Genomic DNA, 12697 nt, shown 5'->3' on the forward strand with positions numbered 1-12697 from the left:
AGTCAAAACTGCATACAAAAATGTGCTGAATAATTTAAAATCATGCTGCAGAAACTCATCCTCGTTCAGCCTGCTTTTCCTGGGAAATATCTCAAGTTTGTCAACCAGCAATTTTAGCGCTCGCAGCCAAGACAATGGTGTTCTTGGAAGCCATCCAAAAACAATCTCTCTTTATTTATTCATGTGTTTTATTTATTTAACAGATTCCGTGTCTCCGCCCTTCAGTTCCAAGGAACACCTAAGAACTCTTTTGTAAACTGTGCCTCCAGCGTAAGGCAACCTTTGGTTGTAACAGACAATAGAGCATGTGGACTGGTAAACAGAGTCCTATAAATTCTTCTTTTTTAAAAGAGAGACTGAATGAGAAGGGTCTAGCTTTAAATCAAGGCCAGACTAGCCAGGTGAGAAGGACAGATATACTGATGGGCAAGTCATTTGATTCTGTTCGCATGTCAAGCCAAATTGATCAAATTTGCACTTTCTGAAACAATATGAGAAGTGAAACACAGCTATCTTTCAAAATTCCCACTTACCCGAATTTTGCGATGCAGTGTGCCAACCAATGTTTGCAAAAATGCGCATGTTACGAGAAAGAGTGCATAAAAATGAATCTATGAGTGAAAAGAACATACAGAAGCTCATTATATGATGAGAAACTGAAAAGATGTGTGCATTAGTCAAAACTGCCTACAAAAAAAGTGTTTATTAGGAGAAATTCGCTCTAAAATGCTGGAGAATTTTCATGAGGATTTTTTTTTAAAGAAAATTGTTGTAGGAAGATAAAGAACTGAATTTAAGGTTGGAAAAGCCCACACACTATTTATTATTATGACGTTTATATCCCACCTTCCCCCACCCAAGGAGATCAAGGTGGTGGACATGGCTCTCTCCCTCTTCATTTTATCCTCGCAACAACCCTGTGAGGTAGGTTATGCTGAGAGGAGAGATGGAAGGATCTGTCACTTGCGGCTCTCTTGCTTTCCCCAGCAGTGGCAGCTGCTGCCCATCGTGACTGGTGGGGCAGAAGGCAGGGAGACCAACAGCAGGTGGGGCTCGAGCCAATGACAGGCAGAGCCAACTCATTCTAGCTCATTCCCCATCCTCCTGCTCCCTGCTTTGCAAGCAGAAGGTCCTGGGTTCGATCCAAAACATCTCCAGGTGTAGTTGGAAAGGACTCCTGTCCAAACCCCTGGAGACCTGCTGCCAGTCAGTGTCAGTTCTGAGGAAGATGAACCAGTGGTCTGACTCAATATAAGGCAACTTCCTACGTAGCTCAGCTCTTTATTTGGATCAATGAGGACTAGAATCTTACTTTATCTGTAGGAGATGGGCCATAACTTGGTAGAGCATTTGCCTTGCATGTGGAAGATCCCAAGTTCAATCTCCAGGTAGGGCCAGGGAGAAACTCTTGCCTGAAGCTCTGCTGCCAAAATGCTGAAGGATTTTCATGTTGATTTAAAAAACAAATGTGGAGAATTTAATTTAAGGTTGGCAAAATGAGATGGTAGAAGAAACCGGAACTGACAGATCCTTCCATTGGCCGAAGCAGCTCTCTGCGTCGAAACCATTTCACATCCCTCAACTGGGTAATTATGTTATTGCCCAATGGAGAGCCTGCTCCAAGCAAAGGGTGTCTAGTTTATCCTCTGCCTTTTGCTCTCCCTGGCCGCCCTTCCCTCTTGCAGCTTTAGACATTGATCTCCTCCTTGGCATTCCTCCCCCAAAAGCCATCAGCTAATAAACTTTGGTCTGCAGAGTCCAAAGGCAGCCAATTTCCCTGTCCAAGTAAATGCCCAGCAAGGCCCTAGAAGCAAGAGGAGTGTCCAGGAGAACTGCAGCCCCAGCAGGTAGGTGGAGATGCCCAAGGAATTGTTCATATTCCCAGGTGAGGCCACCTTGCCTACCCCCCCTGCAGCCCATGCCTCCAGACAGAAGTGCAACAGGCAGAAATCCCACTGGCTCTGCCTTTTAAACTGTGGTGCCTTGTTGAGTTTCTGTCAGACACACAGCTAGCAGAAAAAAACACAAATTTTGGGGAGAAATAGAAAAATGAAGCTTTCTGAACAAGAATCTCAGGGGGGGATGATTTGGAAGGAAGCCTCATTGATGGAAAAGGCTTCCAGTCATAGGAAAAGGGACCTGGAAGCCCTTTTAGGCAATTGTGATGGAGCTTCTGAGCTGTAAGGATGTAAATATGTTTTGACATGTGCCTCCCCCTTTTAATGCTGAGCTGCACTAGCAAAGCAAGCACGGTTCATTACATGTGGCGTTTCAGATGTTATTTATTTACATATTTATTTATTTTAGAGGGGTTGAAATGGATTTTAGTTTGTTCTCTTTTGATGTGGTGCACAGTGATTTCACAGAATTCTATTCTATTTGGCAAGAAAGGAGAAAACAAGGTGCCTGCAGGGAAACTGAGGCAGAGGGGGACGAGATGGAGGGAAGACTGATGGATGGCAGCAGCTTGGGATGCCAGAGAATTCCATTGAATTTGGAAATGGTACTGGAAATGTGTGTGTCAGTCTGCAAACAGGAACACAAATCAGGCAGATGAATGCAATCCACTGTCGTCAATTTTTTCAGTCTGCAATTCATTGCCATTTTGTAAAAGTGCATTATTGTTGACATCACACACAACACACAAAATGGTGTGGAATCACAAACCCATCACACAATTAATTACGTTATTAAATTTGGCCAGAGCAAACAGCGAGCCGAAACAATATTGTTTTGGGGAACCTGAAGTGCAGCAGAACGGAAACGGCGGATGTGGGGCAGGACAGAAAACAATGCCATTTGTGCCCCATGTAGCAATCCTATCTGTGGACCACTCAAAAGCCAAGTGAGTCTTGTAATCCTACACAAAACCCTTGATGTCCCATTGGGAGTGGAAACTACAAGAGTTTGGGGGGCCCCTAGACAAATTAAACAAAATCTTTTTTTAGAAGCACCACAATTGTCATAAGATCCTTCAGGCTGCTTGACATCTGGGGCTGGAAACATGTGTCAATTTCGGTCCTCTCCGCTTCTCATTTTTCCAGTCTTAAATTCAATTCTCCACATTTCTATATATATATATATGAATTTGATCAGTTAGGCTTTAAATGCAAACTGAATCAGATTCTCCCTCCCCATCACTATTTACATCAAAAGGCAGGACAGACATTTTATAATGAAAAACAACCACAGCAGCAGAATCGGAGGGTCATGCGAGGCTGGATAGATGGAAGGCGGAACACAGACCAAGATGCCTTCTGTTTTAATCGCCCTGATTTACCAGGATCAGCCTTTGTCTCTATCGCCTCCCAGATAAAACAACTTCCTCATTATTTCATCCCTATTTTGGCCTTTTGGATAATGTTGCACAGGCACAAAAGCACTCCAGTCAGCTTTCTGGGTCAAGCTATTTGCCCAACATTCTCTGCTCTGACTGGCAGGGACTCTGGAAGAGAAGGGTCTTTGCCATCACCTCCTACTTTTAAGGGAAGATGAAAGGGACTGAACTTCGGACTTTCTCCATGCAAAACACATGCTTTGCCCCTGAGCTCTGCCAAGATAGTAAGTGTTGCTGTCATTTTACAGCCTGACCTAATCTTGAGTTTAAACGTCTCATCAAACCTTCATAAGGCGGTAGCGGTTGTCATAACCCAATGTCAAAACTGCTTCCATTCAGGACAGGCTCCTGCCGAAAAGAAGCAAAAGAGGCGCTTGGGGAAGTAGGGAATCTCAGTGCAAGCTGCAGGCTATTGCAAATGCATGAGTCTGTTTACAAATAGTCGGAGGCCAATGGCCAATCTAGTCCTGCACCTTCTTCTTGCGATGGCCAATCAGATTCCTCCAGAAAGCCTCCAGGCAGGGCATAAAGGAAAGAGCCCCTCTCTCACTGTTATTCATTAGAATATTAGGACAGCCCTGCTGGAAGAGGCCAGTGGCCCATCCAATCCAGCGTCCTGTTCTCACTGTGGCCAACCAGATGTGTCAATGGGAAGCCTGCAAACAGGACCTCAGCGCAGGAGCAATGCTCCCCGCTTGCGATTCCTGTCCATCTAAGATTACAAGTGAGGCGTAAGGAAAGATGGGGCTCCAAGCTGCAGGCAAGGTTGGCAGGTGCTGCCAAATCAGCTGCTCAGCAGCGCCTGCAAAGCCCTGTGCCTCTGCCGGCACCATTTGATTTCAAGCTGTGCTGGCTAGGGATGGGTGAGAATTTCAATTCCGTTTGCATTTCAAGCAGAATTTATCAAATTCACACTTTTTGACACAATATGAGAACCGAACGACAGCCATCCTCAAAACTCACATTTATTAGAATTTTGTGATGCAGTTCTCCAACTAAACAATGTTTGTAAAAATACATATATTAGGGGAAAGTGTGCATGAAAATGAATCCATGGGTGAAAATAACATGCAAAAAGGCATGATGTGGTGAGAAATGGGTTGCAAGAATGTGTGCCTTTGCCTGCCTACAAAAATGTGTTTATTTGGAGAAATCTGCACTAAAACGGTGGAGAATTTTCATGAGGGCTTTTTAAAAAAATTCACAGATTGCTGCTGAAATGTAGAAAACTGAATTTAACGTTAGCAAAGTGAGAAACTGAGAGAAACCGAAACTGACAGCTTTTTCCATCCCTAGTGCTGGCAAAGGAATAAGGTTGCTATGCTGTCACGTGGCGACCAGTGATTGACAGGCAGGCCCGCAGGGGTTGAGGTACCTTAAGGACTAGCCTGCTGGCCAGAAGCAATTCCCCACCCCTCCCCTGGTTCCAAGCATTCTACCAGTTCTCTACCGAACAGAGAGAGAGAGAGAGGGAGGGAGGGAGGGAGGGAGGGAAAATGCATTGCATGTTCAAAGCGGCTTACAAAAGAATCATAACACAAACGCCAATCATTAACCAGAGGTCAATTTGGATTACGATGTTTGCAATAAGCAATTAGACCATACCTCATATGATCCAGATGTGCCCCCAGATCCACACCATACATTTAAGCACTCACGAATGCTTTAACAGTCACAGTTTCCCCCAAAGAATAACGGGAACTGTAGTTTCTGAAGGGTGCTGAGAGTTGCTATTCCCTTCAAAGAGCTACAATTCTCAGAGTTGTTTAACCATCAGTCCCTCTTCCCAGAGAATTCTGGGAATTGTAGCTCTGGGAGGGGGAAGAGGGGGTCTCCTAATGACTCCCAGCACCCTTCAGAAACTACAGTTCCCAGGATGCTTTGGGGGAAGCCACAACAGTTAAAGTGGTATAAAGAGTGTTTTAAATGTATGATGTGGGTGCAACCAGAGACACATACAGATGGCTGGGATGAGGGAAGATGTCAAGAAAGAGCTCAGAGGGAAATGAAATGCAGAAAATAAAACACAGTACTATGCATTCATTTGTTAGCTGTGGCCGTTCACAAAACAGTTGTTGATAAGATGGGCATCCTGGCGTTGGTAAGCTTGTATCTCTGGCGGGACGGACATAGCTCAGGGGCTTTGCATGCCAAAGGTCCCAGGCTCATCCCTGACAACTGTAGGCCTGGAATGTCCCCTGCCTGAAATTCTGGCAAGCCATAGACAGTCCTGACCAAGATGGAGCAGCTCCTTATAAGGCAAGGAATAGCTCTCTCATCCGGCCACACATGCATCCCAACACGTGCGCATTAACGCGAGCCCTCCCATTTCACATACTCCAGCTATCCAACGTCTGTTTGGAACCCTTGGGACTATGTTGCTGGGCAATGATGTCCTTGCTGGTGCTTTAGCCAAAACAGCCAACTCCCTCTTGGCTTTTCAAGCTGCTGCGGCGGGGAACAGAGGGAAGATAGCCTGCAGCTGCAGGCAGAGGAAAGGCATTTGGGAATGTGCCGCAATGTGGGCGTGCTGGCAAAGTTCAGGCAGCGATCCATTCCTGGGGAGGAGAATCCTGAGTTTTCCTGGGGTTCCCAATCTGTGAGCTGTCGCAGGGCACGTGAGAGGTTGCCGGCACTATGGCACGAGATGCCATTCCGTGCCCCTTGGGATTTCCACTTGCAGAGCTGGACGTTCCCACAGCCACAGCGGATAATGAAAAGGCCTGGTTTTCAGGGCCTTGTTAATATGCGAGGGCTGTGATAAGGGGCTATAAATAACCTGCGTCTGGAAAGATCTGAAAGCCCTCTCATGCTAAGGCCTTGTGGCATCCTGTAGAAACGCCACAGCTGCTTTTGCACTCTGTCTCTCAGGAAATGAGGGGGGGAGGGCGCGGGGGAGCCCTGCAACTGCAAGGCAGCAAAAAGACTTGCAATAGCCAGCCACCAGCAACAAACCATGGTTAACAAGCGACTTGTAACCATCGTAAATAAACAGTAGTTAAGTGGCTGTTTTAATAAACCATAGTTTGGCGCTTTGTGTGAACCAGGCCTATATGTGAAGATTGAACTCATCTTAAACTGTAAAATCCTTGGGCAGGGTGCTCTTCTCTTGCGCTCTGTAAACTGCCAGGCACATGGAAGAAATGTTTTTATTTAATGATCTAAACACGCCCTGAGCACTTAGCCATCACAACACTACACATCTGAGATAAAGGGATTAAAGTCCATCTAGGTTGTTTTTTCTGAATGAGATTTGGAGGTGTGGGAATTCCCCCAAAGCTGTGACTGAGCTTGGGGAGAGAAGTAGCAGGCGGTGTTGTCTATCTGAGTCCAAAAAGACGCAAGATTTGGTCACAAGAAAAAGCACCCTGCTTCCCATCCTGGCCTCGCATTGAGCAAAAACAAGGCCCCATTTGTTTCTGAGAGAACAATCCCCACCCCCCACCCTGCCCCCTGGTTTCCTTTCCAAGAAAGTCCGGGCCGAGATCTGGTGTCAGCACAATCCAAAGAGCTCTCGATAACAGACATCGCCCCTCCGGATAGTCAGGAGACGGGAGGGCTATCTGTTGCTGGCTGGTGTGTCAACGGCCCAGGGCGAGATTAGACTGCAGGGCTTTGGGGCTTTTGCTAATCTGCTGTTCAAAGATCATCTCATGTTCCGGATTAGGGAGTCCAAGGGGGAAAGAAAGGGGATTAAAAAAGGAGTGCTCAGGGCCAAGGGGTGACATCTGCCTCAGTCTCTCGTGGGAAGGACGGGGAATCCATTATTACCCAATCAGAGCCATCTCGTCCGAGGTCTGGACTGAGTCTCCCTCTCTGCGTGACAATTTACTAGATTTTGTTAATCGCTTGTTACCCAGAGGTCTCCAAGAGACTCACAACACTGTGAAAAACACAAATAAATATATCATGCAATAAAAACAGAACAGGAACAACCCATCCAGCCACAGGAAGATCTGGCTGCACACGAATAACAGGCAACATCATCCTAGCCAGTTTGAGACACGGGGCCAAAGGCAGGGGTTGAGTTCATGGGGCAGAGGAGAGCAGAGGAATTACAGCCACCGTCCCTAGACTTGGAGTGGGGAAAAGCCAGCAGCGCGCTCTCTCTCTCTCTCTGTCCAATGTGATCAGCCCCAGTGCCAAAAATGTGTCTGCGTGGAAGCACTGGAGAGGCATTGCAAAATGACCAAACAGCGGTCTAAACTGTGTCCACATTAGGGATGGAAGGGTCTGGCAAATTCAGTTCTCCCCCGTTTCCCATTTTTCTCCATCTTAAATTCAGTGCTCCACATTCCTGCCGCAATTTGTGATTTAAAAAATAAATAAATTAAAAACCATCAATGGAAATTCTTCGCCAATTTAGTGCAAATTTCTCCTGATGAACACTTTTGTGTGTGCGTGCAGTTTTGCCTCAAGTACACGTTTGGTGCAAGCCGTTTCCCCAAACAGAATGCATTTTTTTGTACGTTGTTTTCACAAACACAATTCATTTTTATGCATGCTTTCCCCTACGCTCTGCATTTCTCGGTCAGCCTTGTTTGGTTGGCAAACTGCATTGCAAAATTGGACATGTGCAAATTTCAAAGGGCCACTATGTTTTGGTTCTCAGATTATTTCGGAAAGTGGGCACCTGGGACTTAGCCACTGCTTGGTTAGAGGCTGGTCCTTTAGGGCAAGTGGCACACTGCCTCACCAATCTCAGTCTGTCCTGGGCCAGCCCTACCTTCCTGCTTTTCTGCTTGCAAGGAGTCCAGGAAGTGTCCGCTGACTGCTTCTGCTATGTCTCAATGTTGCCATTGCAGAACTCAGTAGGAAGGATGGGGGCAAACCCAGGATGACTTGGCTCCACCTCTCAGCTCTGGCTCCACCTACAGTTTGGGCTCCCTGCCTTCTGCCCCACCAGTCCTAATGGGCACCAGCCACTCCTGCACCCCGTACATTTCCCACAAACCCTCAGAATGGTAATAGATATTATTCTAATCTGAAGTTCAGTTCGCTGGATTTTTACATGAGCTAATTATTTTTAATTTTTTAATTTTATTTCCTCCTACTGGGAGGAAGGACGGGATATAAATCAAATAAATAAATAAAATAAAAAAGGTCCTCATGAAAATTCACCAGCATTTTAGTGCAGATTTCTCCTGATCACCACCTTTTCCTGTTAACATACACATTTTTGCAACACCATTTCCCAGAATATCTTGCATGTTTGTCTGTTGTTTTCCACAAATATATGTATTCTAATGTACTCTGCATAATCCCCATACATTTACAAGACATGATTTTCCCTGAAGAATCCTGGGAAGTGTAGTTTACCCCTCATGCTACAATCCCCAGCACCCATAACAAACTACAGTTCCCAGGATTCTTTGGGGGAAGCCACGTGCTTTCAATTCATGGCATGGGTAGGGCCAATATATGTGAGAATAGAGATGAATGGGTCTTATGTGTAGACATGTGCACGTGCGTGTGTGTAGGTTACTTTATGCATTTCTAAGAACTGGGTGTGAGAGGTTGTAGGGCTGCCCTGTGCACTTTTCCATTGGTTCCACCCACTCTTCCATTGGTACTGCCCACATCTGCCATGTGCCCCCCGAAGTTTAGCTACAAGGGAATGGGGCCCTCTGGCTGAAAAAAGTTCCCTGTCCCTGTTCAAGGGAGCCATTCTGTGCCCCCTTTGCACGCCCCCCCACCTTCACCTCACACCTATCTGCAAGGACAGCAACCTACCGGCGAGCCTGGCCCTCAGGAAAGGAGTAAAGGCCACGGCTGCTTGGCAACTTTTTTTGCTAAAAAAAAGTGCATGATGTTGCTCTGGGCTGTGTGCAGCAGTCAGATCAATCCACACAGGGGTGCCAGCGAGTTGTCTGTGCCACGTTGGCATCAGGGAGATTTGTACAGTATGCGCCAGAATTGGATTTCCAAAGAGCATGTCAGCTAAGTGATCAGCACAGCTGCGTCAAGAAGATCAGTTACTGTAAAAGCTTTGCTCTCCAGGCTAAGAATACAGGGAGCGACCCTTTTGCCAAACGCAAACACAAAGTTCATCGCAAGACCAGCCTTTGTTCCACGCCTGACAGGTTCCCTTTCAGGAAGGAGAGGTGGAGGGGATGCTTTTCGGCCCTGGCTATTTATTGAAAACTTTGCTCAGGTCAAGATAACCGATGTGAAGCTGGAACGATCACACCTCTGACAAGGGAAACTGGCAGGCTGAGGGTGGAGAGAGAGCGAGAGAGAGACAGAGAGAGACAGAGAGAGAAGAGTCAGCTTTTGATCTGGGCTCAGCCAACGCCATTTGGCAAGTCAGGCTCTATCCTGTTCGGCCTCAGTTCCTCTTCTGTGAAAGGGGGATAAGCACAGCCTGATGAGTTTCTGTTTTGAAATTGATGCGCAGGAAGGAAATTCTGAACAGACAAAAGAAAGCCCTTTTTCATGTGATGCAGAATTATGAGATTATCACCAGGAATGGGCAAATCTGTCAGTTTACATTTCTCCCCCTTTCCCATTTTTCAACTCTTGTTCAGTGCTCCAGATTTTCTCATCAGTTTGCCTTTTTTTAAAAAAAAGTCATCATGAAAATTCACCAGTATCTTCCTAATATTTCTCCTAGATTTCACCAGATTTCTCCCAATATTCATTTTTTTATATCCACTTTTGCCCAATATACACATTTTTGCACAGCAATTTCCCCCAATAGAATGCACTTTTGGCATGCTATTTTCACAGACGTGTGCTTTTTTATGTACACGTTACCCTAGTGTATGCATTTTTGTATACCTGGCGTGACTGGAAAACTCCATTACAAAATCCAGCATGAATTTCGAAGGATGCCTGTGTTTCGGTTCAAGTGTTGTTCCACAAAATGTGGATTTGATAAATTCACCTTTGAATGTGAAATGAACTGAGTTCCTTGCCCATCCTGAGTTATCATGCTGAGGCCCTGCTATATGGGAGCAAGCCTTTTCTGTAGTGACAGCCCAGCTGTGGAACATTCCCCCGAGGGAGGTTAGATGGGCCTGCAACTTAGCTTAATTTAAGACCGGCCATGCAATGTTTTTGTTTGCTTCCACGTAGCGTTTGGGTGATTTTTTTAAATGCCATTGACTTTGCCCGCTATCTCTGTTGGCTTTCCAGCTGTGTTGATTGACTGGTGGTGGATATATGTGAGGATTGTGCCAAGTAGCAATTGTTGCTAAGGGTTGCTGAAATACTGTGTGACAAGGGAGAGGGCCTTTTTGGTAGTGACTCCCCATTGGTGGAGTGCGCTCCTCAAGGAGGTCCTCCTGGTGGCCTTCACTGATGTCTTTGCAACACCAGGTAAAAGGCTAATCATTCCCACCCACCCACCCACCCACCCCCGGCATTTGACAGGCTAAGGGGATGTGGTTGGCGTGAGCGTGTACTGCCAAAGCTTTCCATGGCTGCATGGGGGTAGTTGATGTAGTTCTGTTATTTTGTCTTACGGCATGCCACATTTGCTTTTGTTTCGAATAGGATTCTAAATTGCTTCGAGACCTTTGGGTAAGCCACTAGTGCATCAAATGAGTAAATAAATCTACTAAATAACAATAATGAAAATAATAATTGTCTGGTAAGTCTGGGCAAGAGATTGGTGAGGGAGTGGCCATCACCGGCTCCTCCCCAGCAGGGAGAGGCCCAGATTGCTCTGATTCTGTTAACTGAGGGGGGAGACTGAAAGCTTGCCAAATGTTGCAACTTCAAGATCTAAGCACTGCCACCGCTAGGAACAACTGCCTTCTGCACGTCGGCGTTTGGCATATTCCGCACCTTCTCGTCAGATGCCAAGTGAGAATCTTGCACTCAGCCACTCAACCACCAGCCTTAACGGTCTTTAGGCTTTCAGAAGGCACTGGGGTTTATTTCACAAGCTCGCCTATCTGCCTGCCTGATCGGCAGCTATCGGTTTGCAATCTGCTTCCCCCTGCTTCCCAGCTTCTCCTGCTTCTCCTGCAGAAGAAAAATGGTGCTTGGGTACGGAAAGAGTGAGCATTGTGGGTGTTGAGATAGTGGTCTGGCTGGGCAGTTGCACCCTTGCCTCAGGGCTCTTCATGCCCTCCTTTTGTCAGTCACGCTAAACTGCTTTGCCTCATTTGGAAAACTAATTACACTTAAAGAGAGAGAGAGCATGAAAGCAGGCCTTGAGCATGTCTCAACTTAAAAGTCCAGCCTCCACCCTGACCCCAAGCAAATGCTAACTGTTCTAGATCAAGGGTTCCCAAACTTCCCCCTCCCCCACATCCTAATTAATATCCCACAACTTCTAGGGGCCAGCCTTGAGGCCTTAAATCCTGGGAAAGTGAGCCAGTTTTTTTTAAAAAATTGCTTGTATTTTATCTATTGGGATGGCTGTCTGCATATGCTCAAGAGGCATGATGTCTATTATTATCAGACACCTTTCAGGGTCCAGCTTTGAGAGCTACAAATAATTCTAGGAAACTGAGCAAGATTTTTTTTAATTGCTTGTGTTTTATCTATTGGGATGGGAGCACTCAGAGTCATGGTATTATCATCATTATTATTAATCATAATCATTGACATCATCAGACACCTTCCAGGGCCCACCTTTGACTGCTGAGAATAAACCCTAGGAAAGTGAGCCAGTTAAAAAGCAAACACTGTGGGCATTTGATCCACTGGGATGGCAGAGGAGCACTCTGCCCACGCCCAGAGGCATGGTGCCTTTATCATTACCAGCCACCCTCCAGGGCCCCGCTTCGAGTGCTACAAATAAATCCTACAAAAAATAAGAATCCTGCTTGAGTTTTATCCATTGGGATGGGTGCGGGGGGTGGGTGGGTCGGAGGGAGCGCTCCACACCTTCCAGGCTCCCTGTGAGTGCTAAGAATAAATCCTAGGAAAGCGAGCCCCCTGCGTTTTATCCACTGGGTTTTTTTGGAGGGAAGAGCGCTCTGCACGCGCTCAGAGGCACGGGCGTTCCAGCGTCCTCTCCGCCCGCATCGCTTGCCGGGGGCTGAGCTGCGGTATTGACAGAAAGGATCCAGGGATCCGCTCCTCCCTCTCCGTCCTGGAGGAGAGGGATGGAGGGAGGGAAAGAGGGAGGGCGCCTGTCCCCGCCTCCTGGGGCTCCTCCTTCGCGGGGCCGCCCCGTCTGTCTCTGCGCCCTGACCCGGAGTTCAGCCGAGCCCGGAGCCGACGAGAGGCGTCCTCCGACAGCCGCAGCCGCAAGAGCAGCAGCAGGTCTGGACGTGGGGGGCTCTTTGCAGGGGGGCTTCCGGAGGGCTGGGGGAGGAGAGTGGAAGGGGCCCTCCCCCCAAACCGGGGGAGATTTGCGCCAACAACGGAAAGCCTCTGGACGCGGCGGGTCTGGCCACCAGC

At 47.1% G+C, this 12697-nt stretch overlaps 2 protein-coding genes across 3 annotated transcripts in view; one reads left to right on the plus strand and one right to left on the minus strand.

Annotated features, from left to right (window-relative positions):
* FBN3 (fibrillin 3) overlaps window positions 1-12697 on the minus strand; it is a 178345-nt gene that overhangs the window by 159905 nt on the left and 5743 nt on the right. The gene's annotated exons all lie outside the window — the stretch shown is intronic.
* Window positions 12454-12697, plus strand: part of CERS4 (ceramide synthase 4) — a 51797-nt gene continuing 51553 nt past the window's right edge. The window contains exon 1 of the mRNA XM_061601744.1: window positions 12454-12559. The gene's annotated coding sequence lies outside the window, so the exon portion shown is untranslated. The remainder of the gene's footprint in view (window positions 12560-12697) is intronic.

The sequence above is a fragment of the Rhineura floridana genome, chromosome 18, assembly GCF_030035675.1.
Source record: "Rhineura floridana isolate rRhiFlo1 chromosome 18, rRhiFlo1.hap2, whole genome shotgun sequence".
NCBI lineage: Eukaryota > Metazoa > Chordata > Lepidosauria > Squamata > Rhineuridae > Rhineura > Rhineura floridana.